General features: G+C 40.0%; 1 pseudogene; it reads left to right on the top strand.

Moving 5' to 3' along the window:
* Nucleotides 1-2,312: 2,312 nt before the first annotated feature.
* LOC129503716 (60S ribosomal protein L7a-like) lies at nucleotides 2,313-9,166 on the top strand (annotated as a pseudogene).
* Nucleotides 9,167-18,047: the final 8,881 nt, after the last annotated feature.

Below are 18,047 nucleotides of genomic sequence, written 5' to 3'. Positions count from 1 at the left end.
TGCCCTAAAATGGTTACCCAATGATGACAAGCAAGAAATTAAAATTCAGAGAACTCTCAGTAGTTGGTAATGCCAAACAGATTAATCTTATTATTGTTCTGCTTTTCTAAAGAATCTCCAGCATCTATCCCACAGCTGTACATTTGTGCTTGTATGTTTGAGGCCCTACAACAACTTTATGCTGGGTGGGGGGGGGGGTCCAGAAATGAATGAGACTGGTCCCTGCTCTTCAGGCTCTCAAGGGACTCACAGTGAACTGGGGAGGCTCCATGTGTGCACAATCCCATGATGGCAAAACCACAATGGAAGTTAAAGCAGCAAAAGGCTCTTGACAGCCAGGGCCTGCCTGGAGCTCCAATCTCATCCTGGACTGCTCTCCCTCTCACGAACACATGCCAGCCATTGTGGCCTCCATCTCATTTTAAAGCATACCAAGTTTGCTCCAACCTCAGACACTTAGGCTTCCCTAAGTGTAGTCTGGACTACACTTCCTTTGAAGTTCATGAGTTGGTTTCCCGCTATCATTGAGCTCTCAGCTCAAGGTTTCCTCCTCAGAGAATACATCCCTGATTACCTGGTCATAAGTAGCTCAATTTAGTGGCCTCCACAACATACATTTATAATCTTACATTCCTGTAGGCCAGAAGACTGACACTGGTGTCACAGGTGCTACATGTCAGCAGGCTGCATTGCTTTCAGGCCCATCCTGGGGAGGATCCGCTTCCTTGCCTTTTCCACTGTGTAGGACATTTTGTTCTATGGTTCATGGTGCCATTCCTTCATCTTCATAACCAGCAATTCTGCTCCTTTTTCTATCATTCTCTTTCTCTGACCAGAGTTGGGAAAGCTCCTCCTTGTTTAAGAACTTGTGATTTGATTGGAACCCCTCGAATAATCCACCATGCTCTCCCTATCTTGAGGTCCTTAACCTTAATCACATCTGCAAAATCCTCTTTGCCATGCAAGATAACATACAGCCCAGGATTAGGAGGTGGACATCTTCAGGGACTCATTATTCTACCGGCCACACTTCAACTTCTAGCAGTTTCTGTCTATTATGCTTTTTACTTTCTTGTTATTTTTTATAGCACCACATGAAATTCTCTTGTTTATTTATTTACCTATAATTTGCTTATTAGCATGTATTTCTTTATTAGGTGAAAATTCCCCCTTCCACCCATTTCCTCTACACTAGTCTATATTCTTGAGAATGAGAATTTGGTCTGCCTTGATCACAGCAGCATCCCCAGGCCCTGGAGTGGCATCTGGCACAGTGTAGGCTCTCGGTGAATTCTTGTTAAGTGAGTAAGTAAACTCTGCCTTCATAATTGGCACAAGCTATAGAAAGGACACGCTGCCTAATTTAAGTCCTGATTATAAGGGGATTGTCAAGTGAACTTCACAGCATGTGCAGGAGAGAGCAGACTCATCAGAGAATGACAGCACTGCTTTTGAAGGAGTAAGCCAAGGATGAGAGGCTGGAAAAAATGAGTCCGAGGCAAATCACCAAAATCTTTCCAGACTCCATCTTGCATGTAATGAGAGCCATTGAAGGATTCTAGATGGAGGAGTAATTTGATTGCCTCTGCATTTGAAAAGATACTATGTCACCAGTGTCATTGTCAAAGAAGATCATTTGGGGGATGCCTGGGTGGCTCAGTGGTTGAGCGTCTGCCTGCGGCTCAGGGCATGAGCCTGGTCCCGGGACTGAGTCCTGCATCAGGCCCCTTGTGAGGAGCCTGCCTCTCCTTCTGCCTGTGTCTTTGCATGTCTCTCATAAATTAATTAATTAAAATCTTAAAAAAAGAAAAGAAGAAGAAGAAGATCATTTGGAGGAAAGCCAAATGGAAGGCCAGAAAGTGAGTTTTGTCCTATTTTCCATGGTTTTCACTGATGAATCTGACAAATGAATGAATGCCAAAGTGTTAACAGAAAATTGTTAGTGGAAAATCCTTCTCTTTTTTCTAGGTAATGTATATTATAATAGTGACTATTGGAGATCATTTTCTTCTTTCCCCTAGCAACTGGGCAAGATTTGGGGAAGCATATTCAGTTGCCTTCTTAAGATTTCCTGAAATCTTAAAGAAGACAGGGTATATAAGAGAGAGAGAGGAAAAAAAAGAGAGAACTAAAAGATTCAGTTTTAGATGTTCCAGTCTAGCAATGTCATCCAAAGTTACATTTGGCAAGACATTGTAGCTGTCTTTTTTTCATTTGCTCCAACCATGCAATGGTATAATCAAAACAAAACAACATTGCTGTACAAAGACAGCTTATAACTAAGTGGTAAGGGAGAGAGAAGAGAGTCGAAGATGACAGCACAGTTTCAAATGCGGGTGACATGGGTAATGAGGTTTCAAAAACAGAACGGAGAAATGACAGCAGGAAACTCTGATGGGTTCATGAGGTCAGGAGATGATGTGTTCGGTTTTAAACATTTGGTTTCATGCTCCATTCTCATTTCGTTCTACTATCTACTCAGATCATATTAAGCACAAACACAGGTGTTAGATTTGGGGAGTTATAGACTCACTTCCTAATCAAAATTTTCATATGAAAAGCACAATTGGCTAGTGCTACTCTGGCAAAAGCAGAACAGGTAAGACATCAAACAAATAAAAAACCCAATGTATTTGATAAGTAGCGAAACCTTTCCCTCGCCTCTCTCCTTTTGTCTCTCATTTCTCAAGTGATTAATTTTGAACATTTAATAAAATATGTGAAAATTCAAATATTAATAGTTTTGGATTCTGTTACTTTCCGGTTTAAGAAAAATAAATTGTTTTAAAAACAATAGTTTCACCACCCCTAGTTCGTTTCCCAGAGTGATGGAAGGGGAGGAGGGCGGGGGGTGGGGGTGAATGGGTGACGGGCACTGAGGGGGGCACTTGATGGGATGAGCACTGGGTGTTATTCTGTATGTTGGCAAATTGAACACCAATAAAAAATAAATTTATTATTTAAAAAAATAAAAAATAAATAAAACCACTCTTGTACCAAAAAAAAAATAGTTTCATAGAAACCACTAAATCTGTATGCAATTCTTTGAGCAAAAATAATTGTGACCCTCCTTATTGTTGATGTTTAAAACTGTCTTTTTAGATTAATCATGATTGATAACATTTCAGGAAGTTAGGGGGTTAGAAAGTTAGGGAAGGGGATTCAACTAGCTTAAGCACAAAATGATTTATACAGTTAAGGAATTGCTAGTTGTATATTGAGGACTGCATGAATTAGTGATGATCTGTGAGAAACAAAAAGAATGAGGGAACTGCCTAGTTTGAATCCTGGTGAGGATATCAAGCAACAGAGACGCATTCATTGCTGATGGGAAGCCAAAGGGTACAATCACACTGGAAAACAGTTTCTTGGGGATCCCTGGGTGGTGCAGCGGTTTGGCGCCTGCCTTTGGCCCAGGGCGCGATCCTGGAGACCCGGGATCGAATCCCACATCGGGCTCCCGGTGCATGGAGCCTGCTTCTCCCTCTGCCTGTGTCTCTACCTCTCTCTCTCTCTATGACTATCATAAATAAATTAATTAAAAAAAAAAGAAAACAGTTTCTTTTCTTTTTTAAGATTTATTTATTTATTCCAGAGAGAGTATGTGTGTGTGTGTGTGTGTGTGTGTGTGTGTGTGTGTGCATGAGTCAGGGGAGCAGTAGAGAGAGAGAATCTTTAAGCAGACTCCTCACTGAGCGCAGAGCCCAGCCCAAGGCTTCATCTCATGACCCATGAGACCATGACCTGAGCCAAACCTAGAGTTGGACAGTCAACCAGCTGAACCAGTCAGGTTCCCCTTGACAGTTTCTTACAAAGCTTACACATAGTCTTGTTATGTGATCCAGCAGTCACACTCCTAGGTTTTTTTTTCCAAGTTAAAAACTTATATCCACATGAAAACCTGCATATGAATGTTTATAGCAGCATTATTCATAATATCCTCAAACTGGCAGCAACCAAGATGTCTTTAATGGGTGAATGGATAAACAAGAAGAGTAATAGTCAGCAATAAGAAGATAGAACCTATCAAACCATGAAAAGACATGGACGAATTTTAAATGCATATAGCTAAGTTTAAAAAGCCAGTGTGAAAAGACTATAATGTTGCATGATTTCAACTATATGAGACAAAAAAAAATCTGTGGCTGCCGGTGGTGGGGGGCAGAGTGGGATAAATTGGTAAACCACAGGGGATTTTTAGATGTTGAAACCATTCTGTTTGATATTGAAATAGTAGACAAACATGACACTACGCATCTGTCAAAATCCATAGAACTATTCAACACAGAGTGAACTTTAGTGTAAATCATGTACGTTCGTGAACAATAATATATCACCATTGGTTCAATACTTGTAACAAATGTACCACACAGATGCAAAATGTTAGTAGCGGAAACTGGTGTATAGGGTGGTGGTATATGGAAACTAACTCTATGTACTTACCACCTCCTTGATCTTCTGTAAATCTACAACTATTCTAGAAACTGGTCTGTTAATTTTTATTAATTAAAAAGAAAAAAAGCACTATTCTGACATTACAAAATTATGTCAGTACCAATGCGCAGCTGCCTTCCAGAATAGTTTACACAAAGGGCGATCATGCACCTGGATTGCCCAAGATGTTCTCAGCTTACATCAGGTATTCAGGTATAATTATTAACTGAGCCTCTCCTTGTTCTCAGAAATATTTCATTTGGGATGATAAATTACAGTCGCTGTACTTAGAAGGAAAAAGGGAAGTAATGTCTCTTTAACATCTGTCTTTGAACGCGAGGAACTGGTCTATGCCCTTTCCTTAGCGTCTCATTTAAGCCTCACAATGTTCCCGCGAGGATGATTTTGTCTTCCCCAATTTGCAGGTGGAAAAGCTGAAGCTCAGGAGCTCATTTATCCAAGACCATACAATTCATCACTGGCAGATCCTGCAATTACACTTCATCTCTATGACTCCAAAGCTCATGCACTTTCTACTGTAGTATTAGAATGCTGGAGAAAAGCCAGGTGATCTTTGAACATTCTTTCCAGACCTTATAATTCTTGAAAGAATTCTGTGGTAGCTACACCTCATGGTACTGAGGTAGTGGAAAGTAGAGATTATTTGTAAAGAGAGTCTTCTTTATAAAACTCCCGAGAAATTTTGTCAATAGATTATGATGATGTCACAGTTATTGTCTGCACCATCCCTGGACCATCTGACAATAATGACATCTGTAACCCATTTTTCCCTTAAGTACCATGGATGGCACCCAGATTTATTACCTGGTCTCAGTAAAGAAAAGCTATTAATTTGTGCCACTACACCTCTGCAGCCAGAAAGGAATCCTTGGGGGAAATAGAGACCTCTGCAGACCATGGCAGCTCACTATTCTCACTGACCGGAAACACCAAACCAACTTTTTTCCTTATTTGATCTCAATACAGCTAGGCTTGTTTCAAAGACTGTCATCTCCTGGTCAGGTCATGTTCTTCACTTCCAAATTCTCAGAGTACATCAGCCATCTCAGCCACTTGCCATCCTTCAAAAACCAAAACAAAACAAAACAAAAGGCCTGCCTAGACATCATATTTTCAGTTATGACAAAAGAATAGTAGCAGCTACTGGATTAGAACTTGTTTTGTAAAGAATCTCTTCAAAAGATGGTTGAGCTTTCCTGGCTAGGTGGGATTTTCAAAAAAGTAGTTAATGAACTTTGCTCTTTGTGTGGTGCATTAGGAAGCAGCTTGTATAGCAGATACAAGTATCGTCTCAGGAATCAGTCACACCTGAGTACCAGCTCTGCCACTTTTAATTCTACCAATAATACCTTCATATTATATATTTCTCTGCTCCTCGGTTTCCCCATGTTGGAAATAGAGGCAATAGAAGTAGTTATCTTATAGGATCATGGGCTTAAATACGTCATAAGAGAGACTTAGCCTTACAATGTAAGGTCCCTACGGTTAAATACCCAATGTAATATGACAGTTTGTAAAGTGTGGTCTGCGGACTCCTGGGGTCCCTAAACTTTGGAAGGGGACCCATAGGGTCAAAACTGCCTTTAGTACGAACATTAGGACATTATTTGCCTTTTCCACTCCCATTCTCACAAGTGTAAAATGGAGTTTCCCAGAAACTACATGTGAGAGATATTGCAACCGATAGAATGCAGACACAGATATGAAAAAGTCTAGCTGCCTTCTTTTAAACCAGAAGAGATTTGCAAAATTATAAAGCGAATACCACTCTTCTCAGAATTTTTTCCTTTTGGAAAATATAGTTATCTTACATACAAAATATGTTATTTATGTTAACATGTAATGGGCTTACATTATTATAATTAAATGAATTAACACATATTTTTAAATATCCCAGTTTTAATTTTGAATACAGTAAGTATCAATGGCTATAACTTACATAATCAGAGCTCTTTGAGGCCTTAAACAAATTTTAAGAGTGTAAAGGGGTCCTGGAACCAAGAAAACTGAGAACCACTAATCTAGTACAAGCCTGGCACATGATAACCATTTAATAAATAATTATTGAATGACTAGCATAAGGCTTGGCTTAAGGTAGTTGCTCAATAAATGATAGTGTTATTGCTTCTGGTGGTGGTGATGTGTTGATGGTAATAAGGAAAATCATGATGTGGGGTATGCTGGGAGTTTTCCACCTGATTGAAGTTAATATAATGGTAATTTTTTATGAAAATCTTACCTTGCCTTATGCATGATAGATGTGAGTTAGAGTTTAATGTAATACAAAATTATTTTCAGTTTTAGACTCTCTTTTTCTTAGCTTATTCTTTTCTTTAAAAAAAAATATTTATTCATGAGAGACGCACAGAGAGAGAAGCAGAGACCCAGGAAAAGGGAGAAGCAGGCTCCATGCAGGGAGCCTGATATGGGACTTGATTCCGGGTCTCCAGGATCATGCCCTGAGCTGAAGGCAGAGGCACCCAACCACAGAGCCACCTAGGCGTCCCATAGCTTATTCTTTTCTTGATGGGGATCCTCATTCTCTTCCTACCTGAAGCACTTTGGAATTGAGCCAAAGTCTGAAAAATCCAGAAAGCTGTTGGTAGCACCCAACTGAATAATCTGGAAGTTAGGATCTCTTGGTTCTACAAATTAAAAGGCAATGGACATATACTTAATATTTACCATGAAAATTGGATGAGAAAACATGCCTTGAAAACTTCTCAACAGACTGCACAGTGGAGGCTCCCATTTCCCCAGTCCTCCTCTCAATTTTTCCTTCCTCCTGCAGGGTCTAGGCCAGTTACTGGAGTGTAGATTTTCATTTTGTCTGGATATGGTGGCTCCTTGGCTCTCCAGGAACAACAACAAAAAAATTCCTTGTTAGTAGGGTTTGCCGAGTTCCATGGTGTAAATACTCCCACCATGGCCAGTTTCAAGCTGCTGATGTGATGTTACTCAACTCTAAGTTGGGACAAGAAGCTCTGACAGCTGGTTTCCACTGGTTCCCAGTTCACCACCAGTTCTGGCTCTGAGCTATGACTTTGAGTTCAACTCCTTTCCTGGCTTTCCTAGATTTTTTATTGCTGCCCCCACCTTCTCACCCAATTTTGCTGACCAATCGTGCCAGGTACTAACTGTCCTCAGGTCTCAGGATAATCTCCTGCTACTTTTGCTCTTGGAGCTTGAGCTAACATTGCCATCTCTGGGTCCTAAAAACCTTCTGCAGATTCATTTGCTACTCAATTTTTTATGGACAAACTAAAGGCCTCTTTCCTCTACAAAATCTTCTCAGAATGCACACAGGTATCATTCATGTCTCTCCCAAAATGACAAAGCATATTGAGGGACAATATTTAATCTTAGTAATGGTAACATTACTGGTTGTCCAAAAGATAGCAATATGGTATCAAGGAAACAGCTCTTTTACTGCAAAGAGAGAACCACACTCCTAATTTTGCTACTCATATACTGAATGGTCATGGGTCACTGTGATGCTGTGAGCCTTGACTTTCTCATTTGTAAAATGAAGGTCATGAAACACATGATTTCAAAGAATATTTTCCATTCCTTAACTTCTACTTTTCTAGAGTTGAGGTACTTTATATAAACAAAAATCACAGAAACTACTCCTATTGTTAAAAATTCAACATCCTTTTGATTTAGAAACAAGTCACTATCACCATGTTCTATTTTATATTCACCTTTTCATAATATTCCATATTAAATATAATTCGGCCCATCACCAGCCTTCATCGCAATTCCTCTGTAAGATCAACTTCATACCTTTCCATACGATAAAACGATGGATAGGCACTTTTGAAGAGTGGATTAAGCAAGTATAAAAGTAATGATTTTTAACTAACTTTATAAAAGTGATCGTGTCTCAAAGAATTAAAAGGGAAAAAGTACCTAGGTGGAAAACTCCTAAAAAATGAAAGTTTGACTCTCTCCTCCAGAAACCCAAGGAAAGAAGGGAAAGGAGAAGGTGGCGGCCCTGGCCCCTGCTGTTGTGAAGAAACATGAGGCCAAGAAGGTGGTCAATCCCCTGTGTGAGAAAAGGACCAAGTATTTTGGCATCGGACAGGACATCCAGCCCAAGAGGGACCTCAACCACTTTGTCAAATGGCCCCACTACATCCAGCTACAACTGCAAAGGGCTATTCTCTATAAACATCTAGAAGTGCCTCCCACAATTAACCAGTTCACCCAGGCCTTCAACAGCCCAACTGCTTAAACTGGCCCACAAACACAGACCAGAGACAGCAAAAGAAAAAGCAGAGCTTGTTCCGGGCTGAGAGGAAAGCTGCAGGCAAAGGAGAGGCTGTCGGTCCTTCCAGCTGGGGTTAATACTGTCACCATCTTGGTGGAAACCAAGAAGGCTCAGCTGGGAACGATCACCCATGCTGTGGATCCCATTGAGCTGGTGGTCTTCCTGCCCATCCTGTATCATAAGACCGGGGGGTTCCCTACCGCGTTATCCTGGGGCATCTAGTCCACAGGAGGACCTGCACCACTGTTGCCTTCACACAGGTTAACTCGGAAGACAGAGGAGCTCCGGCTAAGATAAGTCATCAGGACCAATTACAGTGACAGATATGATGGCATCTGCTGCAACTGGGGAGGCAACGTCCTGGGTCCAACGTCAGTGACTCTCATCACCAAGCTGGAAAGAGTAAAGGCTAAAGAACTGGCCACCAAACTGGGCTGAGTGGACACTGTCGAATTTTCTGTACATAAAAGTATTAATGATTCTCCGTCAGCCGGGGATGGGGAGTGGTGGTAGGGGTAGCTAGGGGGATGAAGTTTGTGTGGCACCTGGGTGGCTCGGTCGGTTAAGCTTCTGCCTTCCGCTCAGGTCATGATCTTGGGGTCCTCAGATTGAGCCCCAAGTCGGGCTCCCCGCTCAGCTAGGAGCCTCCTTTTCCCTCTCCCTCTGATCCTCCCCCTGTTTGTGCTCTCTGGTTCTCTCTCTGTCGAATAAATCCATACATTTTTTTTTAAAAAAATGAAAGTTTGTGATTCTTAAATATTTTTTAGCATGCCTCTGATGAAGTGTTTTCTGTATAACTACACCTTCAAGGTCTAAAAGGAGCTATTAGGAAAAATGATTTGAGAAAATATTTTGTTCACATCTAGCTTAATGCAGATTATATGATGATATAGTGAGATTAAGTTTTATAGTCAGTGAGAAAGCAATCTTCTTTTTTTTTTAATTTCAGCTTCATTGAAGTATAACTGACAAATAGAATTGTTAGATATTTAAAGTGTACATAATGGTGATTGGATATACGTATACATCGTGGAAGGAGTTCCCCCATTGAGTTAATTAACACATTCATCACCCCACACCCATATCTTTTTTTTTTTCCTCCTTTGGTGAGAACATTTAAGTTCTATTCTCTAAACAAATTTCGATTGTACATACCGTGTTATCAACTATAGTCAGCACATTATTATTACATCCTCAGACTTTATTCATCTTATAGCTGAAAGTCTGTACCTTTTACCAACCTCTCTCTATTTCCCCAACCCTGGCAACCGCTTTTCTACTCTGTTTCTCTGATTTTGACCATTTTTTCTTTATATTCTGCAAACTCTACTCTTAAACAAAAGTAATCTATCATTAAGTCCCATAATTCTTCCCTTTATATCTTTCCTTCCAGAGATTACAAGGTTTCTTTTATCATTAAGTCCAAATCTAGTTCCATTCTTTCCAAAATCTTGTGTGTACTTTCTCCTTGCTCCTGTTAACTCACAGTATGTGGTGCTGTCTTTGCAAAGCAAGGAGGTGTGTACAGTCATTTTTCTGCAAGGTCTGAGTTGGCATTCTAGAATACCCAATTTCATCACTAGGGACGAGCAGAATGACTCAAGCTGGTACTGAATGCAAATTTTCAGTCATTTTTCTCAGCACGATAGGTAGTAAAATCAAGGAACTACCAGTAAATTTAGAGGTCATCCATTTCCTTGCAACCTGCGGTGTGGTTAGGTACCAGCAGGATCATCAGCATCAGTTTATTTAATGTAGAACCTCAGACCTCATCTCAGACTTGCCGAGATGATCCTCTACAGCTTAACAAAATCCCCATGTGATGTGCCTTCCTGCCATCTACCACTGCCCACTAAGGGGCAAACCAGCCTCTAGGTGAGTGTGTGCGGTCACAGGAACTCATTCCAATTCCTTCTTTCTCCCAAACATCCTAACAAGCACTTACAATTTATTTAAAAACAATGTTTTCATGATAACTTTCTCTCAAATGAACCACTTGATATCCAAATTTATTAGTTTAGAACTTGTAGCCAAATGCAGACTGAACCTTTCCATCCGTGTTTTCTAGTCTTCTTTATATGATGCCTCTCCTCTGACAAAATGGATCTGTATCCCTTTCCCAGCCCTAGCAGTCGATTCTGTCGGCAGCCTCCTCCCTACCAGGCTGCCTCTCTCATACCCTCTGTCCTCATCTCTCTACTGTGTAGATTCTATTCACTCACGAAACCCCCATATCTGTGCTCTCTAGAGGACGATCCAACTCACCAGTACTTCCAAAGACATTTGCTAGAGCAGGGTCACAGGACCAGTATCCTCTTGATGTGTTCTGTTTAGCCTGTATGGGGACTTTGGAAGATTAGATTTCAGTGTCTTTAAACAGGATGTGTACTGTCTGGTTGACCACAGTCCTCTCATCCTTGAGCAGATTCACAGATGTACAATATCAATGTTTTATTTGATGTCCCTTGATCTAATTCTCCCATAAACAGAGGGCTCCTCTACTGTTTTTAGTCTAATTCCTAAATTATACACAGATTTTTTTTTCTATGCTTAATCTTGGGAGCACAGCCTTTATTATCTGTATTAAATTCCCAGACCGCCATAACAAATGTCACAGACTAAGTGGCCTAAACAACAGAAATTTTATTTTTTTCAGTTTTGGAGGCTAGAACTCCAAAGCTATTGTGCTCTCAGGGTTGGTCTCTGGCAAGGACTCTCTTCCTGACTTGTAGATACCCACCTTCTTGCTTTCTTCTCACATGGCCTCTTCTCTGTGTATGCACAGAGAGAGAAAGAGATCTCTGGTGTCTCTTCTTCTTCTCATAAGGACACCAGTTCTATCATATTAGGGTCCCAACCTTATGACCTCATTTAATATTAGATACTTCTTAATAGCCCTACCTGCAAATAAAGTCACACGGGGGGGTCAGGGCTTCAACATACAAATGGAGGGGCTATAATTCAGTCCGTGGCATTGGTAAAACATATTTATATCTTGTAGAATCACACACACTATTGTGCAAAGCTCCTCTAAGACTTTATCATCTAAGACACTTATGCAGACTCGTAAGCTAAACTGAAGGCAATATTAGGGTTGCTTTCTATACCAGTGGCAATTCACAGGAAACAGAATCAAGCTGACTTCAATTTAGGTGCCACTGACATGGAGGCAACAATAACCACTCAGATTAACAGAGGACTTACTATGTGCTAGACACCATTGTAAGCATTTTAAAATTCATGTCCTGATTTTCAGCCTCATGACACCCTATGATAAAAGTACCATTTTTATTGTTCCCATTTTACTGGTGAGGGAACTAAGACACTCTAGGTAAATAAATGATCTAAATTTACACAGGTAGGACATAGCATGGCTGGGATTTAAGTCCAGGCTGTCTGATTCCTAAGTCAGTGCTCTTAGCCACTATACTGTATTCTGCTTCTCCACAATGGAGACAAATGAATGGGGTGGACTGTATTGCAAAGGATTACAACACAGCCCCAACATAATCATGTATTCATTTATAAATATATTTTATTTTCACACATATTTAAGTAGTGATCAGTATAAAAAGTTCAAAAGTACATTTATTATAATAGAACAATTTATTGCCTAAACTTCAAAATTTAGGGGGGAAAAAGTGTGTTATTAATAATGATGTTAGAACAACAGGAATAGTGTTCCAAGCAAAGAAAGATGTATAATCATACTATTTACTGAACACCTACCATACACCAGTACTATGCTAATAACTTTACATATGTAATCCTTATAAAATCCCTCTAGGATAGGTATTATTATCCCCATTTTATAGATGAAGAAATTGAAGATCTAAAATGACCAAAGATGTAACTAATAAGTAATAGAGCTAGTATTTAAACTAAGTCTGTCTAAATCCAAAACAGCGCTCTTAACCAGCACCCAATATTGCTATGCTATTCCTACAGACAGCAAACAAGCTATGGATGCTCATGACAATTATATGTGATTACAAGTACAGGGAAATAATTCAGTATTTATTGGGTTTGTTTGTTTGTTTGTCTGTTTGTTTGAAGAAAACAGCCAGATTTGCAATTTTGGGCTTGTCACAGTCATACAAAGTGACCTGCAAAGAGAAAGTTCAGGAGTGCCTGGGTGGCTCAGTTGCTTAAGTGTCCAACTCTGATCTCAGCTCAATTCTTGATCTCAGGGTCATGAGTTCAAGCCCCACATTGGGCTCCACACTGGAGATGGGATCTACTTAAAAAAAAAAAATAGGGCACCTGGGTGCCTCAGCTGGTTAAGCTTCTGCCTTAGGTTCACATCGTGATCCTGGGTTCCTAGGATCAAGCCCTGCATCAGGTTCCCTGATCAATGGGGAGACTGCTTCTCCCTTTCCTTTTGCCCCTCCCCCTGGCTCCTGCTCACTCTCTCTCTTTCTCTGTCTCTTTCTCAAGTAAATAAATAAATAAAAATATTCTTTAAAAACAAAAAAAAGGGGGGGGAGGTAGAAAGTTCAGGAAAAACAAAGTAAGATCTTTGTAAGTTTTGGGTCAAATTTAGTAAGTTACATTTGTTCATTAGTTCATTAGTTATTGGAAGATAGAAATTGTACACCTGAGAAATTTATATTTCATCTGAAGAACAAGAACATACACAAGAAATTTAAACAACATTATTGTGAAGTGGCATATATCTAAATGTCTAGATGTCTCTAAATGAGAGTCATAGGCAGTGATATTAGATGTTCATAAGAGGATAAGGTCATTGTAAGTTGATGGGATCAGAGAAAGTCTCGTGGAAGAACCATACCTCAAGATATAGTTTCTTGTGATTTGCCACTCAGTATAGCATGCATTCCTGTTTAAAATGGTTTTATTATTACTTAGGGATGCTTAGGCCAACAGATTCAGAGACCATAGCCATTGAAATGATAGTTACTCATAGTTCTCTCATGTCTCAGGACATGCCACGTCATGGAGGGCTACATGGAGAAGCACCAGGGTCAGTTAGGAGGCAGAGGGAGTGGTGGAAAACATGGCTACAGTCTTTATTATGGTTTCCATGGGAAGGAACAAGAGAAGCAGAGTAAACAGGCTTAGAATCCACTACGTTGAATAATTTCAATGGGCTCTGGGGTATAGACGCTCTCCCTTGTTGTCTGGTATCTGGGCCTGAGGTGATTAGTAGATAATGTCCCATAGTTTGAGAGACTGATAAGGGAAGTGATTAGGACTCTGGGCTCTGAAGTGGTTGGTTTGCATTTGAAAGGCATCCTCACAGGCCAGTTGCTTACTCTGCCTAAATTTTCTAGCCCTGCAAGGGGCAGTCCTCCAGGGTCTGCAAGACCTCAAATGTCAAAGCATCAGAATTCAGAAAACAGAAAGCAGAGTTAATGTACTTCCAAGAAACTCAGTAGTGCTTTTGTCTTAGTCTGCAGCAGGAACACTTGTCTCCATACTTTCCATAGGAAACTAAGAGAGGGAAATTTGAAAAATTCAATCATCCTGCAGGAGTACTTCCAGCTTACACTCTTCAAGATAACAGTGCACAAGGGCATCATGGGTGGAAAGGAAGATTAATGGGAAAACCGAAGCTATGATAAGAAAGTCCTTCTTCAAGCATTTCTTTCACTCTCTCTCTTTTATCCTATAGTAAGCTAGAGATACTCTTTAGAGATTGTATCCAGGCCTTAATTCATCAGCCATGATGTTCACTGATGACAAAACTGGCAGAGTCCTGCTGAATGACCACATGGATGGCTCCACGTTCATCAAACAGGGCATTTCTTCTGGGGTTCTGACTGCTTTGCCAAATTACTGATTTCTTAGGGAAAAAAGGCAAGGTGCACCAGCAGCTGGTGTATTTCCTTTCAAAAAGCTTGACAAACACTCACTGGTTTGCACTGGGGCATAGTTATGTGTGCACACCTGGGTGTATAGGTATGTACACACATACACTCACAAACACACACCCATATATACATACTCAAAATGGCAGATGATGGAATATTCCAACTTTGGCCCCAATCACAATGTGTCTGAACCAAATGCAATAGTCTCCTGTTTTAGTCCAACTGGAAGCCCCACATCGTTACCGGAGGTTCTCAGCTGATGGAAATGTGATGAGGACAGGCCACCTGCTATAGAATTGAAGTTAAAAGAATACAATACAAAAAAAAAAAAGAATACAATACATTTTCTCCATATTTAAGTTTCATTTGCTCTCCTGGAGCGAACACTTGTGAGATCATTTTAGCCAAGGAGATGTAGGACACTAATATTAGGGAATGTGGTGAAGATTGACATGGATCCTCATTCATGTAAAGATCAGAGAGAAAATCTTAGACAAGGGAAAGAAGACAAAGGCATGGATAATTCAGAACAGCAAATAATCCAGAATCCATTTTTATAATGTAAAATTATTATCCAAAATGGATTTCTGGTGATCCTTGACTACCCATGTACATGCAAAAGTGAGTTGCCAAGAAGCCAATTGAAAGCTCTGTGTTTCGGGAACAAGTTGGCTTGCTCACTGTAGGTGGTAGGGCAGGACCTGACCATTTCACTGACAGATTCCCCAGTGGTCACTATCCAGAGGTCTTTTCTCTTGCTGAGTCAGATTCTCCAATGTCTTAATTGGGGATGCAGGTGTAGGTATAAACCCAGTTGATAGGGTCCTAGAACACAAGAAAGAAAGGAAGCTGAAGAGATGCACCATTGAATAAGACTATTTTTCTCTATTTACCAGTTTTCAGATGGCCTTATTCCCACTCCAATCAACTGTGATCTTCCATTCTAGAAAGTAAAACTTCTCAGCTTCCCTGACACTGAAAGAAGGGAAGCTACCTGACTGCATAGGTTGGAGGAAGGGACTCCAGGTTGAATCTGTTCTTTGGGTGAAATTTCAATCAATCCCATTTCCAACTGTACCTGCATCCCTGCCTCCAGACATACCTGGGGTCTCTTGTTGCTGAGTCTGTTGACCTTCTATAGCAAGAATCAGCTTGCTTCTGGTTATTTTCCACCATTCATGTCTCTCTTGAATAAATAAATCTCTAAAAAAAATTTTAAATGTGCAATTTTATTTCATGTTTATGAATTTAAATTTTTACAGTTGGTATGGTTTTATTGTTCTTATTCAATGTCTTTTTTCATTCAGCATCATATTTTTGAGTTTCAGCCACATCACTGTGTGTATATCGAATGATTTCTATCTTTTCTTATTCTTTTACTGGTATTTTCTTTAATTATGCTTATACTGATTGGAGTTCCATATTATTTTTCTTTCTTATAGCATATCTATAATCCACCTCTATAATTTCCAGCTTTATGTTTCTGGTTTTTGTTTGTTTGTTTGTTTTTAATGGAACAAGAACTTGTAGATGTTTTTCTCTTTAAAAAAAATATTTTATTTATTTATTCATGAGAGACTCACAGAGAGAGAGACAGAGAGAGAGAGAGAGAGAGAGAGAGACAGAAACACAAGGCAGAGGGAGAAGCAGGCTCCATGCAGGGAACCCAACGTGGGACTCAATTCTCTAGGATCACACTCCACCCCACCCACCACCCCACCCACCCCCCACCCCACCTGGGCTGTCCATGTTTTTTAAACAATTCAATTGCTATCCCAGATTTCTGTTACTTCACCCCAATCTTCTATAGCTACTTGTCTAAATATAATCCAATAGTAATTATTTTTAAGATTCATTTTTATATTCCTGAGTATCTATAGCTTTTATTGTGAAAAACAATTTTCAAACTCATTTTAACAAGTTTTAGCAAAATTTCATCAAATTAGGTAATTATAATAACAAATACCAGGAGCCTAATCCAGTTTGAAGGTAAACACAACAGAATCTTGGTAAACAGGGACGCCTGGATGGCTCAGCCTTGAGTGTCTGCCTTTGGCTCAGGACGCGATCCCTGGGTCCTGAGGATCAGTCCCTGCATGGAGCCTGCTTCTCCCTCTGCCTATGTCTCTGCCTCTCTCTCTGTGTCTCTCATGAATAAATAAATAAAATCTTAAAAAAAAAAAGAATCTTGGTAAACATACAACTCAATTGGTGGGAGAAGTAAATAAACTTAATAAAGAACAGCAAGTGTTCAGCAGGCTATGGACATCAGTTGGGATTGTTTACACAGTGAACATGAACATTGGTTAATCCAGAGAATCATCTGAGAAAACTTCTCCAGTAGTTTTTGTTTGTTGCTTGTTTTTTAAAACAATTTGATTCTTTTTTTGGTCTGATTTGCTTAGGTTCTATTATGGTTCAGTGAGAGGAGCTCCACAACAAGCTAGGATGGAGAAGAGATAGAAAGTGGGTCTCCATGGGGTGCCTGGGTGGTTCAGTTGGTTAAGCATCTGCCTTCGGCTCAGGTCATGATCTCAGGGTCCTGAGATAGAGCCCCACTTCAGGCTCCCCTGCTCAGAGGCTGCTTCTCTCTCTTCCTTGGCCCCTCCCCCAGCTCTCTCTCTCAAATAAATAAAATCAGAAAGATAGATAGATAGAAAGAAAGAAAGAAAGAAAGAAAGAAGAAAGAAAGAAAAAAAGAAAGAAAGAAGAAAGAAAGAAAGAAAGAAAGAAAGAAAGAAAGAAAGAAAGAAAGTCAGTCTCCAGGAAGCTGAAGGAAGATACAGGTACCACTGTGAGATGTATTTATTCCAAGTACGTGGTGTCCAAGATACCAATATGTGGTATCAAATCAAATCTCTTCTTTCATCTAGGATTTAAAAGGGGATCGTGACTGAAGAATAACTAAAGAGATGTTTGAGCTGAAAAGCTAGTGGCACAAGGCTTTGGGTTGCTTACCATCGTCAACCACCTAGGCAGGTTCATTTGCCCAGTCTGTGTTCTCAGTGGGGGTTCCAGTACCAGCTCGGGTGAATCTTCATGTTTTTCCAGGGAACTTGTCCTTAAAATGCTACCAAGAACCTCTCTTCCAAGAAACATAAAACATGACACGCTGTGGACATTATTTCATTTCTCTCTTTAAATGTCTTCCAAAACGGATTGATAAATAACAAATTTGACACTGTGTTTTACCAAAAAAAAAAAAAAAAAAAAAAAAAAAAAACATTGAGGCTCACAAAGAAATTGGCTAATTAGAGACCAGACCACAGAGCCAGCAGGAGTTCACTCACAACAGCCTGGTGCTACTGGTATGGAAACTCATCTTTTCATTCCACTTTAAAAAAGCAACACATGATAAAGTTAAGCACATTCGTGACCCTAGTGTCACAATCTTTATTGTTTTAATCTAACATCAGTAAGCTGTGGTATCTCCTGAAATAGGGTTGAAGTCTCTTTTTCTCCTTAGCCAAAAGAAGACATTACTT

This window comes from Nyctereutes procyonoides, unplaced genomic scaffold (genome assembly GCF_905146905.1).
Source record: "Nyctereutes procyonoides isolate TBG_1078 unplaced genomic scaffold, NYPRO_anot_genome, whole genome shotgun sequence".
Taxonomy (NCBI): domain Eukaryota; kingdom Metazoa; phylum Chordata; class Mammalia; order Carnivora; family Canidae; genus Nyctereutes; species Nyctereutes procyonoides.
Note: the sequence above shows the minus strand (reverse complement) of the source record. Positions and strands in the feature narration are given on the sequence as shown.